At 44.0% G+C, this 12950-nt stretch overlaps 19 non-coding genes across 19 annotated transcripts; 14 read left to right on the top strand and 5 right to left on the bottom strand.

Moving 5' to 3' along the window:
• Positions 1-654: 654 nt before the first annotated feature.
• TRNAA-CGC (transfer RNA alanine (anticodon CGC)) lies at positions 655-726 on the top strand. The gene has a single exon. It is a non-coding gene; the product is annotated as a tRNA-Ala (tRNA).
• Positions 727-1225: 499 nt separating this feature from the next.
• TRNAA-UGC (transfer RNA alanine (anticodon UGC)) lies at positions 1226-1297 on the top strand. Its single transcript has one exon. It is a non-coding gene; the product is annotated as a tRNA-Ala (tRNA).
• A 794-nt stretch (positions 1298-2091) lies between these two features.
• On the top strand, positions 2092-2163 carry TRNAA-CGC (transfer RNA alanine (anticodon CGC)). The gene has a single exon. It is a non-coding gene; the product is annotated as a tRNA-Ala (tRNA).
• Positions 2164-2466: 303 nt separating this feature from the next.
• TRNAA-UGC (transfer RNA alanine (anticodon UGC)) lies at positions 2467-2538 on the top strand. The gene has a single exon. It is a non-coding gene; the product is annotated as a tRNA-Ala (tRNA).
• A 486-nt stretch (positions 2539-3024) lies between these two features.
• TRNAR-CCG (transfer RNA arginine (anticodon CCG)) lies at positions 3025-3097 on the bottom strand. Its single transcript has one exon. It is a non-coding gene; the product is annotated as a tRNA-Arg (tRNA).
• Positions 3098-3332: 235 nt separating this feature from the next.
• TRNAA-CGC (transfer RNA alanine (anticodon CGC)) lies at positions 3333-3404 on the top strand. Its single transcript has one exon. It is a non-coding gene; the product is annotated as a tRNA-Ala (tRNA).
• A 499-nt stretch (positions 3405-3903) lies between these two features.
• Positions 3904-3975, top strand: TRNAA-UGC (transfer RNA alanine (anticodon UGC)). Its single transcript has one exon. It is a non-coding gene; the product is annotated as a tRNA-Ala (tRNA).
• Positions 3976-4769: 794 nt separating this feature from the next.
• Positions 4770-4841, top strand: TRNAA-UGC (transfer RNA alanine (anticodon UGC)). The gene has a single exon. It is a non-coding gene; the product is annotated as a tRNA-Ala (tRNA).
• Positions 4842-5340: 499 nt separating this feature from the next.
• Positions 5341-5412, top strand: TRNAA-UGC (transfer RNA alanine (anticodon UGC)). Its single transcript has one exon. It is a non-coding gene; the product is annotated as a tRNA-Ala (tRNA).
• A 794-nt stretch (positions 5413-6206) lies between these two features.
• Positions 6207-6278, top strand: TRNAA-UGC (transfer RNA alanine (anticodon UGC)). The gene has a single exon. It is a non-coding gene; the product is annotated as a tRNA-Ala (tRNA).
• Positions 6279-6777: 499 nt separating this feature from the next.
• On the top strand, positions 6778-6849 carry TRNAA-UGC (transfer RNA alanine (anticodon UGC)). Its single transcript has one exon. It is a non-coding gene; the product is annotated as a tRNA-Ala (tRNA).
• Positions 6850-7335: 486 nt separating this feature from the next.
• Positions 7336-7408, bottom strand: TRNAR-CCG (transfer RNA arginine (anticodon CCG)). Its single transcript has one exon. It is a non-coding gene; the product is annotated as a tRNA-Arg (tRNA).
• A 235-nt stretch (positions 7409-7643) lies between these two features.
• Positions 7644-7715, top strand: TRNAA-UGC (transfer RNA alanine (anticodon UGC)). Its single transcript has one exon. It is a non-coding gene; the product is annotated as a tRNA-Ala (tRNA).
• Positions 7716-8201: 486 nt separating this feature from the next.
• On the bottom strand, positions 8202-8274 carry TRNAR-CCG (transfer RNA arginine (anticodon CCG)). Its single transcript has one exon. It is a non-coding gene; the product is annotated as a tRNA-Arg (tRNA).
• Positions 8275-8509: 235 nt separating this feature from the next.
• TRNAA-UGC (transfer RNA alanine (anticodon UGC)) lies at positions 8510-8581 on the top strand. The gene has a single exon. It is a non-coding gene; the product is annotated as a tRNA-Ala (tRNA).
• A 486-nt stretch (positions 8582-9067) lies between these two features.
• On the bottom strand, positions 9068-9140 carry TRNAR-CCG (transfer RNA arginine (anticodon CCG)). The gene has a single exon. It is a non-coding gene; the product is annotated as a tRNA-Arg (tRNA).
• Positions 9141-9375: 235 nt separating this feature from the next.
• On the top strand, positions 9376-9447 carry TRNAA-CGC (transfer RNA alanine (anticodon CGC)). The gene has a single exon. It is a non-coding gene; the product is annotated as a tRNA-Ala (tRNA).
• Positions 9448-12556: 3109 nt separating this feature from the next.
• Positions 12557-12629, bottom strand: TRNAR-CCG (transfer RNA arginine (anticodon CCG)). Its single transcript has one exon. It is a non-coding gene; the product is annotated as a tRNA-Arg (tRNA).
• A 235-nt stretch (positions 12630-12864) lies between these two features.
• On the top strand, positions 12865-12936 carry TRNAA-CGC (transfer RNA alanine (anticodon CGC)). The gene has a single exon. It is a non-coding gene; the product is annotated as a tRNA-Ala (tRNA).
• Positions 12937-12950: the final 14 nt, after the last annotated feature.

Genomic DNA, 12950 nt, shown 5'->3' on the forward strand with positions numbered 1-12950 from the left:
CACTACAATCAAGATGTCGTCGATTAGAGTTAACATATTTACGGAACTTAGCAAGGTTATTAGACTTGATAGGGGATGATGGACTTCTAAATTCGAGCAGTGCGTGGAATAAGCTGATAGAAAAGTGTTGTGACCTGCCGAGTGGTGGTCGAACGGAGTGTGTGAGATGAAAATCAGTCTGGAGTCCTCATGGCAGAATGATAACTCAACGAGTGGAATTATATCAGGATACTTGGGAAATTTTCTTTATAAGTGGAGAGGTAAATTATGTATAGGTAATTGAATGGGAAATCAACTTGTGATTTGATTAAGAAATATGATCGTTGAATTTTTACCAAAACACTAAAGACCGAGATGGGACTCGAACCCACAATCCCCAGCTCCGGAAGCTGGTGCTTTATCCATTAGGTCACTGGGCCACATTCATCGAGCCCTGTGTTATTTGTGATGACCCCTAATGTGGATGAGATGTCACTTTCAAGGTACTCAGAAGTAGCCCAGGTAATGCTTGCTTCCAAGTGCCGCTATCTAACAAACGGGAAATGGAAAAGATCTACGAGATTTCAGAGTAGATTCTTCAACTCCGGCCATGACCCCGATAGCCCCCTTACACAACGAGGTCACGTTACTGGGATCAGACTTAGCCAGCGTAGTGGGGATGTAGCTCAGTGGTAGAGCGCACGCTTCGCATGTGTGAGGCCCCGGGTTCAATCCCCGGCATCTCCATGTCCGCAGCTTTTATTTAATTCATGTTTCCAACAAAGGTTGAATTCCAAAATGAATTGTCTGTGTCCCTGTAATAAGGGTGCACGTTAACTTTCGTAAATATTACCCTACATGAACGAAATCTTAGGATTAATGTGTGTTAATATACCCAACTTGCTATTTTTAAAACTCACGATGTACACAGTGATCAAATTGTTTATTTAAACATTTGGAGATGAAAACAAGTGCTTAAAAGTATCCAGAACACTTTTATTTCCGAATTAAATACTTCCAATAATAAATAAATTGGGAAAGCATTATAGTATCCATCCTCCACATGTATTCTAGTTATTTCTTTCAGTTTAAAAGAAACACATTTTGCTTGGACTCTGTGCAGACTCGATGGGTACAAGTCCCAGGGCCAACAGGAGAGTGAGTGGGGTGACAAGAGAGAGAAAGAAGCTGATGACAAAGTTTCACCCCATACCTAGGTGGAACTGCGCCCAGGTAGAACCGGAATGGGGATGTAGCTCAGTGGTAGAGCGCACGCTTTGCATGTGTGAGGCCCCGGGTTCAATCCCTGGCATCTCCACGCAGTGACATTTTGCCAGTGGCCAATTTTACTCGAAGGAACATGCGTGGCCTGGACTAAACGCCAACTTGTTTTGATTCGTTATGATTGCTGAGCACAGATCCAGAAGCCCAACATGTCATCCGTTCAGCAATGAACAGCACTACAATCAAGTTGTCGTCGATTAGAGTTAACATATTTACGGAACTTAGCAAGGTTATTAGACTTGATACCGGATGATGGACTTCTAAATTCGAGCAGTGTTTGGAATAAGCTGATAGAAAAGTGTTGTGACCTGCCGAGTGGTGGTCGAACGGAGTGTGTGAGACGAAAATCAGTCTGGAGTCCTCATGGCAGAAGGATAACTCAACGAGTGGAATTATATCAGGATACTTGGGAAATTTTCTTTATAAGTGGAGAGGTAAATTATGCATAGGTAATTGAATGGGAAATCAACTTGTGATTTGATTAAGAAATATGATCGTTGAATTTTTACCAAAACACTAAAGACCGAGAGGGGACTCGAACCCACAATCCCCAGCTCCGGAAGCTGGTGCTTTATCCATTAGGCCACTGGGCCACATTCATCGAGCCCTGTGTTATTTGTGATGACCCCTAATGTGGATGAGATGTCACTTTCAAGGTACTCAGAAGTAGCCCAGGTAATGCTTGCTTCCAAGTGCCGCTATCTAACAAACGGGAAATGGAAAAGATCTGCGAGATTTCAGAGTAGATTCTTCAACTCCGGCCATGACCCCGATAGCCCCCTTACACAACGAGGTCACGTAACTGGGATCAGACTGAGCCAGTGTGGTGGGGATGTAGCTCAGTGGTAGAGCGAACGCTTCGCATGTGTGAGGCCCCGGGTTCAATCCCCGGCATCTCCATGTCCGCAGCTTTTATTTAATTCATGTTTCCAACAAAGGTTGAATTCCAAAATGAATTGTCTGTGTCCCTGTAATAAGGGTGCACGTTAACTTTCGTAAATATTACCCTAGATGAACGAAATCTTAGGATTAATGTGTGTTAATATACCGAACTTGCTATTTTTATAACTCACGATGTACACAGTGATCAAATTGTTTATTTAAACATTTGGAGATGAAAACAAGTGACAAGAGAGAGAAAGAAGCTGATGACAAAGTTTCACCCCATACCTAGGTGGAACTGCGCCCAGGTAGAAACGGAATGGGGATGTAGCTCAGTGGTAGAGCGCACGCTTTGCATGTGTGAGGCCCCGGGTTTAATGCCCGGCATCTCCACGCAGTGACATTTTGCCAGTGGCCAATTTTACTCGAAGGAACATGCGTGGACTGGACAAAACGCCAACTTGTTTTGATTCGTTATGATTGCTGAGCACAGATCCAGAAGCCCAACATGTCATCCGTTCAGCAATGAACAGCACTACAATCAAGATGTCGTCGATTAGAGTTAACATATTTACGGAACTTAGCAAGGTTATTAGACTTGATAGCGAATGATGGACTTCTAAATTCGAGCAGTGCGTGGAATAAGCTGATAGAAAAGTGTTGTGACCTGCCGAGTGGTGGTCGAACGGAGTGTGTGAGACGAAAATCAGTCTGGAGTCCTCATGGCAGAAGGATAACTCAACGAGTGGAATGATATTAGGATACTTGGAAAAAATGTTTTATAAGTGGAGAGGTAAATTATGCATAGGTAATTGAATGGGAAATCAACTTGTGATTTGAATAAGAAATATGATCGTTGAATTTTTACCAAAACACTAAAGACCCAGATGGGACTCGAACCCACAATCCCCAGCTCCGGAAGCTGGTGCCTTATCCATTAGGCCACTGGGCCACATTCATCGAGCCCTGTGTTCTTTGTGATGACCCCTAATGTGGATGAGATGTCACTTTCAAGGTACTCAGAAGATGCCCAGGTAATGCTTGCTTCCAAGTGCCGCTATCTAACAAACGGGAAAAGGAAAAGATCTGCGAGATTTCAGAGTAGATTCTTCAACTCCGGCCATGACCCCGATAGCCCCCTTACACAACGAGGTCACGTTACTGGGATCAGACTGAGCCAGTGTGGTGGGGATGTAGCTCAGTGGTAGAGCGCACGCTTCGCATGTGTGAGGCCCTGGATTCAATCCCCGGCATCTCCATGTCAGCAGCTTTTATTTAATTCATGTTTCCAACAAAGGTTGAATTCCAAAATGAATTGTCTGTGTCCCTGTAATAAGGGTGCACGTTAACTTTCGTAAATATTACCCTAGATGAACGAAATCTTAGGATTAATGTATGTTAATATACCGAACTTGCTATTTTTATAACTCACGATGTACACAGTGATCAAATTGTTTATTTAAACATTTGGAGATGAAAACAAGTGCTTAAAAGTATCCAGAACACTTTTATTTCCGAATTAAATACTTCCAATAATAAATAAATTGGGAAAGCATTATAGTATCCATCCTCCACATGTATTCTAGTGATTTCTTTCAGTTTAAAAGAAACACATTTTGCTTGGACTCTGTGCAGACTCGATGGGTACAAGTCCCAGGGCCAACAGGAGAGTGAGTGGGGTGACAAGAGAGAGAAAGAAGCTGATGACAAAGTTTCACCCCATACCTAGGTGGAACTGCGCCCAGGTAGATACGGAATGGGGATGTAGCTCAGTGGTAGAGCGCACGCTTTGCATGTGTGATGCCCCGGGTTCAATCCCCGGCATCTCCACGCAGTGACATTTTGCCAGTGGCCAATTTTACTCGAAGGAACATGCGTGGACTGGACAAAACGCCAACTTGTTTTGATTCGTTATGATTGCTGAGCACAGATCCAGAAGCCCAACATGTCATCCGTTCAGCAATGAACCGCACTACAATCAAGGTGTCGTCGATTAGAGTTAACATATTTACGGAACTTAGCAAGGTTATTAGACTTGATAGCGGATGATGGACTTCTAAATTCGAGCAGTGCGTGGAATAAGCTGATAGAAAAGTGTTGTGACCTGCCGAGTGGTGGTCGAACGGAGTGTGTGAGACGAAAATCAGTCTGGAGTCCTCATGGCAGAAGGATAACTCAACGAGTGGAATTATATCAGGATACTTGGGAAATTTTCTTTATAAGTGGAGAGGTAAATTATGCATAGGTAATTGAATGGGAAATCAACTTGTGATTTGAATAAGAAATATGATCGTTGAATTTTTACCAAAACACTAAAGACCGAGATGGGACTCGAACCCACAATCCCCAGCTCCGGAAGCTGGTGCTTTATCCATTAGGCCACTGTGCCACATTCAGCGAGCCCTGTGTTCTTTGTGATGACCCCTAATGTGGATGAGATGTCACTTTCAAGGTACTCAGAAGTAGCCCAGGTAATGTTTGCTTCCAAGTGCCGCTATCTAACAAACGGGAAATGGAAAAGATCTGCGAGATTTCAGAGTAGATTCTTCAACTCCGGCCATGACCCTGATAGCCCCCTTACACAACGAGGTCACGTTACTGGGATCAGACTGAGCCAGTGTGGTGGGGATGTAGCTCAGTGGTCGAGCGCACGCTTTGCATGTGTGAGGCCCCGTGTTCAATCCCCGGCATCTCCATGTCCGCAGCTTTTATTTAATTCATGTTTCCAACAAAGGTTGAATTCCAAAATGAATTGTCTGTGTCCCTGTAATTAGGGTGCACGTTAACTTTCGTAAATATTACCCTAGATGAACGAAATCTTAGGATTAATGTGTGTTAATATACCGAACTTGCTATTTTTATAACTCACGATGTACACAGTGATCAAATTGTTTATTTAAACATTTGGAGATGGAAACAAGTGCTTAAAAGTATACAGAACACTTTTATTTCCGAATTAAATACTTCCAATAATAAATAAATTGGGAAAGCATTATAGTATCCATCCTCCACATGTATTCTAGTTATTTCTTTCAGTTTAAAAGAAACACATTTTGCTTGGACTCTGTGCAGACTCGATGGGTACAAGTCCCAGGGCCAACAGGAGAGTGAGTGGGGTGACAAGAGAGAGAAAGAAGCTGATGACAAAGTTTCACCCCATACCTAGGTGGAACTGCGCCCAGGTAGAAATGGAATGGGGATGTAGCTCAGTGGTAGAGCGCACGATTTGCATGTGTGAGGCCCCGGGTTCAATCCCCGGCATCTCCACGCAGTGACATTTTGCCAGTGGCCAATTTTACTCGAAGGAACATGCGTGGACTGGACAAAACGCCATCTTGTTTTGATTCGTTATGATTGCTGAGCACAGATCCAGAAGCCCAACATGTCATCCGTTCAGCAATGAACCGCACTACAATCAAGGTGTCGTCGATTAGAGTTAACATATTTACGGAACTTAGCAAGGTTATTAGACTTGATACCGGATGATGGACTTCTAAATTCGAGCAGTGCGTGGAATAAGCTGATAGAAAAGTGTTGTGACCTGCCGAGTGGTGGTCGAACGGAGTGTGTGAGACGAAAATCAGTCTGGAGTCCTCATGGCAGAAGGATAACTCAACGAGTGGAATTATATCAGAATACTTGGGAAATTTTCTTTATAAGTGGAGAGGTAAATTATGCATAGGTAATTGAATGGGAAATCAACTTGTGATTTGAATAAGAAATATGATCGTTGAATTTTTACCAAAACACTAAAGACCGAGATGGGACTCGAACCCACAATCCCCAGCTCTGGAAGCTGGTGCTTTATCCATTAGGCCACTGTGCCACATTCAGCGAGCCCTGTGTTCTTTGTGATGACCCCTAATGTGGATGAGATGTCACTTTCAAGGTACTCAGAAGTAGCCCAGGTAATGTTTGCTTCCAAGTGCCGCTATCTAACAAACGGGAAATGGAAAAGATCTGCGAGATTTCAGAGTAGATTCTTCAACTCCGGCCATGACCCCGATAGCCCCCTTACACAACGAGGTCACGTTACTGGGATCAGACTGAGCCAGTGTGGTGGGGATGTAGCTCAGTGGTAGAGCGCACGCTTTGCATGTGTGAGGCCCGGGGTTCAATCCCCGGCATCTCCATGTCCGCAGCTTTTATTTAATTCATGTTTCCAACAAAGGTTGAATTCCAAAATGAATTGTCTGTGTCCCTGTAATAAGGGTGCACGTTAACTTTCGTAAATATTACCCTAGATGAACGAAATCTTAGGATTAATGTGTGTTAATATACCGAACTTGCTATTTTTATAACTCACGATGTACACAGTGATCAAATTGTTTAGTTAAACATTTGGAGATGGAAACAAGTGCTTAAAAGTATCCAGAACACTTTTATTTCCGAATTAAATACTTCCAATAATAAATAAATTGGGAAAGCATTATAGTATCCATCCTCCACATGTATTCTAGTGATTTCTTTCAGTTTAAAAGAAACACATTTTGCTTGGACTCTGTGCAGACTCGATGGGTACAAGTCCCAGGGCCAACAGGAGAGTGAGTGGGGTGACAAGAGAGAGAAAGAAGCTGATGACAAAGTTTCACCCCATACCTAGGTGGAACTGCGCCCAGGTAGAACCAGAATGGGGATGTAGCTCAGTGGTAGAGTGCACGCTTTGCATGTGTGAGGCCCCGGGTTCAATCCCCTGCATCTCCACGCAGTGACATTTTGCCAGTGGCCAATTTTGCTCGAAGGAACATGCGTGGCCTGGACTAAACGCCAACTTGTTTTGATTCGTTATGATTGCCGAGCACAGATCCAGAAGCCCAACATGTCATCCGTTCAGCAATGAACAGCACTACAATCAAGTTGTCGTCGATTAGAGTTAACATATTTACGGAACTTAGCAAGGTTATTAGACTTGATACCGGATGATGGACTTCTAAATTCGAGCAGTGCGTGGAATAAGCTGATAGAAAAGTGTTGTGACCTGCCGAGTGGTGGTCGAACGGAGTGTGTGAGACGAAAATCAGTCTGGAGTCCTCATGGCAGAAGGATAACTCAACGAGTGGAATGATATTAGGATACTTGGAAAAAATGTTTTATAAGTGGAGAGGTAAATTATGCATAGGTAATTGAATGGGAAATCAACTTGTGATTTGAATAAAAAATATGATCGTTGAATTTTTACCAAAACACTAAAGACCCAGATGGGACTCGAACCCACAATCCCCAGCTCCGGAAGCTGGTGCTTTATCCATTAGGCCACTGGGCCACATTCATCGAGCCCTGTGTTATTTGTGATGACCCCTAATGTGGATGAGATGTCACTTTCAAGGTACTCAGAAGTAGCCCAGGTAATGCTTGCTTCCAAGTGCCGCTATCTAACAAACGGGAAATGGAAAAGATCTTCGAGATTTCAGAGTAGATTCTTCAACTCCGGCCATGACCCCGATAGCCCCCTTACACAACGAGGTCACGTTACTGGGATCAGACTGAGCCAGTGTGGTGGGGATGTAGCTCAGTGGTAGAGCGCACGCTTTGCATGTGTGAGGCCCCGGGTTCAATCCCCGGCATCTCCAAGCAGTGACATTTTGCCAGTGGCCAATTTTACTCGAAGGAACATGCGTGGCCTGGACAAAACGCCAACTTGTTTTGATTCGTTATGATTGCTGAGCACAGATCCAGAAGCCCAACATGTCATCCGTTCAGCAATGAACAGCACTACAATCAAGTTGTCGTCGATTAGAGTTAACATATTTACGGAACTTAGCAAGGTTATTAGACTTGATACCGGATGATGGACTTCTAAATTCTAGCAGTGCGTGGAATAAGCTGATAGAAAAGTGTTGTGACCTGCCGAGTGGTGGTCGAACGGAGTGTGTGAGACGAAAATCAGTCTGGAGTCCTCATGGCAGAAGGATAACTCAACGAGTGGAATGATATTAGGATACTTGGAAAAAATGTTTTATAAGTGGAGAGGTAAATTATGCATAGGTAATTGAATGGGAAATCAACTTGTGATTTGAATAAGAAATATGATCGTTGAATTTTTACCAAAACACTAAAGACCCAGATGGGACTCGAACCCACAATCCCCAGCTCCGGAAGCTGGTGCTTTATCCATTAGGCCACTGGGCCACATTCATCGAGCCCTGTGTTATTTGTGATGACCCCTAATGTGGATGAGATGTCACTTTCAAGGTACTCAGAAGTAGCCCAGGTAATGCTTGCTTCCAAGTGCCGCTATCTAACAAACGGGAAATGGAAAAGATCTGCGAGATTTCAGAGTAGATTCTTCAACTCCGGCCATGACCCCGATAGCCCCCTTACACAACGAGGTCACGTTACTGGGATCAGACTGAGCCAGTGTGGTGGGGATGTAGCTCAGTGGTAGAGCGCACGCTTTGCATGTGTGAGGCCCCGGGTTCAATCCCCGGCATCTCCAAGCAGTGACATTTTGCCAGTGGCCAATTTTACTCGAAGGAACATGCGTGGCCTGGACAAAACGCCAACTTGTTTTGATTCGTTATGATTGCTGAGCACAGATCCAGAAGCCCAACATGTCATCCGTTCAGCAATGAACAGCACTACAATCAAGTTGTCGTCGATTAGAGTTAACATATTTACGGAACTTAGCAAGGTTATTAGACTTGATACCGGATGATGGACTTCTAAATTCGAGCAGTCCGTGGAATAAGCTGATATAAAAGTGTTGTGACCTGCCGAGTGGTGGTCGAACGGAGTGTGTGAGACGAAAATAAGTCTGGAGTCCTCATGGCAGAAGGATAACTCAACGAGTGGAATGATATCAGGATACTTGGGAAATTGTATTTATAAGTGTAGAGGTAAATTATGCCTAGGTAATTGAATGGGAAATCAACTTGTGATTTGAAAAAGAAATATGATCGTTGAATTTTTACCAAAACACTAAAGACCCAGATGGGACTCGAACCCACAATCCCCAGCTCCGGAAGCTGGTGCCTTATCCATTAGGCCACTGGGTCAAATTCATAGCGCCCTGTTTTCTTTGTGATGACCCCTAATGTGGATGAGATTTCACTTTCAAGGGACTCAGAAGTAGCCCAGGAAATGCTTGCTTCCAAGTGCCGCTATCTAACAAACGGGAAATGGAAAAGATCTGCGAGATTTCAGAGTAGATTCTTCAACTCCGGCCATGACCCCGATAGCCCCCTTACACAACGAGGTCACGTTACTGGGATCAGACTGAGCCAGTGTGGTGGGGATGTAGCTCAGTGGTAGAGCGCACGCTTCGCATGTGTGAGGCCCCGGGTTCAATCCCCGGCATCTCCATGTCTGCAGCTTTTATTTAATTCATGTTTCCAACAAAGGTTGAATTCTAAAATGAATTGTCTGTGCACGTTAACTTTCGTAAATATTACCCTAGATCAGGGGTCGGCAACCTACGGCTCCGGAGCCGCATGCGGCTCTTTATGGGCTGCTTCTTGACCGTATGTACAGTATGTACTCAGATGCATTGCGGCTCTTGAAATACTGAATTTTGTACCGAATTGGAAAGAAATGGCTCTCCTTGTTATTTTGGTTGCCGACCCCTGCCCTAGATGAACGAAATCTTAGGATTAATGTGTGTTAATTTACCGAACTTGCTATTTTTATAACTCACGATGTACACAGTGATCAAATGGTTTACTTAAAAATTTGGAGATGAAAACAAGTGCTTTAAAGTATCCAGAACACTTTTATTTCCGAATAAAATACTTCCAATAATAAATAAATTGGGAAAGCATTATAGTATCCATTCACATGTATTCTTGTTATTTCTTTTAGTTTAAAAGAAACACATTTTGCTTGGACTCTGTGCAGACTCGATGGATACAGGGCCCAGGGACAACAGGAGAGTGAGTGGGGTGACAAGAGAGAGAAAGAAGCTGATGAAAAAGTTTCACCCCATACCTAAGTGGAACTGCGCCCAGGGAGAACCGGAATTGGGATGTAGCTCAGTGGTAGAGCGCACGCTTTGCATGTTTTAGGCCTGGGTTCAATCCCTGGCATCTCCACGAAGTGACATTTTGCCTGTGGCCAATTTCACTCAAAGGAATTTGCGTGGCCTGGACAAAACACCAACTTAATTCTAGATTTGAAGCTTTTGTGACTGCAAGGATTCATATTCTTAGGTTTTTTCGGTAAAGTCACGTAGGTAAAACATCAAAATTAATGAAAATAAAATAAAACAAAAATCACGACGTTTCGGAGGCAACACAAGTCTCCGTCATCAGGTGGGACCGTCACAGCCGAATTAGCTGCATCAAGTGAGGCAATGATTCAAGATGTAATCCCTTATAAGCAAGTTGAAGGGGGGAGGAGAGGGGGGGGGGGAGCTCATCAGAATGTGGTAGCCAATGAATGGAACGTATCGGGAGGGAGGGAGGGGGGCGGGGCTCAAAGACAGCACGGAGTGCTAAGTACAACGCATCGGGAGGGGGAGGGGGGGCGGGGCCAAAAAAATGGACGACGGCTTGGACGCGGTTGCTGCTGCACACGCCCACACAATGGACAGAGAGGGGGAGGGGAGGCCTGATACACATGATAGACAAAAGAACGAAAATTCCCATGTTTATACCAATGCTGGCTGAACAATGAAGAGAGTACTGTGAAAAAATAACTGGGGATGTTAACACTCGGTAAAGTAAAGTAAAATAGTGCCTGTCAGATAAGATGGTCCAAAAAAGTGCAATTAAGTCTTTTTTTTTGCGTGGTTGATAACATCTTTCCAATGATTACTAAGTTTGTACCCATCATCACGGTTGAAATGATGTCTGTGTTTGTATATTTGTATGGCTTCGTGTACAAACCTTTGATGGTAGTCGGGAGGTTTGCAGAGAACCTTGGTCTCGGAAAAGACAATTTCATGAGAGCCCACCGAGTTGTAGCAATGATTGGCAACGGCAGAAGAATCAGTTATGCCGTGTTTCAGATCTGACTTGTGCTCCAAAAAGATCTCCAAAATTCTAAACAAACATAAGATCCAAGTCCGATTCAGTACAGTGCATAAAATCCGTGATCTGATTCCATCTGTGAAGGATGTCGTTCCTGACTTACAGTATCCTGGAGTCTACAAATTGAGTTGCATTTGTGGTGATTGCTACATTGGAGAAACGAAACGTCATGTTTCTGATCGTGTCCGCGAGCACAAGTCAGATCTGAAACACGGCAGAACTGATTCTTCTGCCGTTGCCGATCATTGCTACAACTCGGTGGGCTCTCATGAAATTGTCTTTTCCGAGACCAAGGTTCTCTGCAAACCTCCCGGCTACCATCAAAGGTTTGTACACGAAGCCATACAAATATACAAACACAGACATAATTTCAATCGTGATGATGGGTACAAACTTAGTAATCATTGGAAGATGTTATCAACCACGCAAAAAAAAAAGACTTAATTACACTTTTTTGGACCATCTTATCTGACAGGCACTATTTTACTTTACTTTACCGAGTGTTAACATCCCCAGTTATTTTTTCACAGTACTCTCTTCATTGTTCAGCCAGCATTGGTATAAACATGGGAATTTTCGTTCTTTTGTCTATCATGTGTATCAGGCCTCCCCTCCCCCTCTCTGTCCATTGTGTGGGCGTGTGCAGCAGCAACCGCGTCCAAGCCGTCGTCCATTTTTTTGCCCCCCCCCCCTCCCGATGCGTTGTACTTAGCACTCCGTGCTGTCTTTGAGCCCCGCCCCCCTCCCTCCCGATACGTTCCATTCATTGGCTACCACATTCTGATGAGCTCCCCCCCCCCCCTCTCCTCCCCCCTTCAACTTGCTTATAAGGGATTACATCTTGAATCATTGCCTCACTTGATGCAGCTAATTCGGCTGTGACGGTCCCACCTGATGACGGAAACTTGTGTTGCCTCCGAAACGTCGTGATTTTTGTTTTATTTTATTTTATTTTCATTAATTTTGATGTTTTACCTACGTGACTTTACCGAAAAAACCTAAGAATATGAAAACGCCAACTTGTTTTTCATTCATTATGATTGCTGAGCACAGATCCAGAAGCCCAACATGTCATCCGTTCAGCAATGAACAGCACTACAATCAAGTTGTCGTCGATTAGAGTTAACATATTTACGGAACTTAGCAAGGTTATTAGACTTGATACCGGATGATGATGATGGACTTCTAAATTCGAGCAGTGCGTGGAATAAGCTGATAGAAAAGTGTTGTGACCTGCCGAGTGGTGGTCGAACGGAGTGTGTGAGACGAAAATCAGTCTGGAGTCCTCATGGCAGAAGGATAACTCAACGAGTGGAATTATATCAGGATACTTGGGAAATTTTCTTTATAATTGGAGAGGTAAATTATGCATAGGTAATTGAATGGGAAATCAACTTGTGATTTGAATAAAAAATATGATCCTTGAATTTTTACCAAAACACTAAAGACCCAGATGGGACTTGAACCCACAATCCCCAGCTCCGGAAGCTGGTGCCTTATCCATTAGGCCACTGGGCCACATTCATAATGCCCTGTGTTCTTTGTGATGACCCCTAATGTGGATGAGATTTCACTTTCAAGGTACTCAGAAGTAGCACAGGTAATGCTTGCTTCCAAGTGCCACTATCTAACAAACGGGAAAAGGAAGAGATCTGCGAGATTTCCGAGTAGATTCTTCAACTCCGGCCATGACCCCGATAGCCCCCGTACACAACGTGGTCACGTTACTGGGATCAGACTGAGCCAGTGTGGTGGGGATATAGCTCAGTGGTAGAGCGCACGCTTCGCATGTGTGAGGTCCCGGGTTCAATCCCCGGCATCTCCATGTCCGCAGCTTTT

The sequence above is a fragment of the Lampetra fluviatilis genome, chromosome 42 (assembly GCF_964198595.1).
Source record: "Lampetra fluviatilis chromosome 42, kcLamFluv1.1, whole genome shotgun sequence".
Classification (NCBI taxonomy): Eukaryota; Metazoa; Chordata; class Hyperoartia; order Petromyzontiformes; family Petromyzontidae; genus Lampetra; species Lampetra fluviatilis.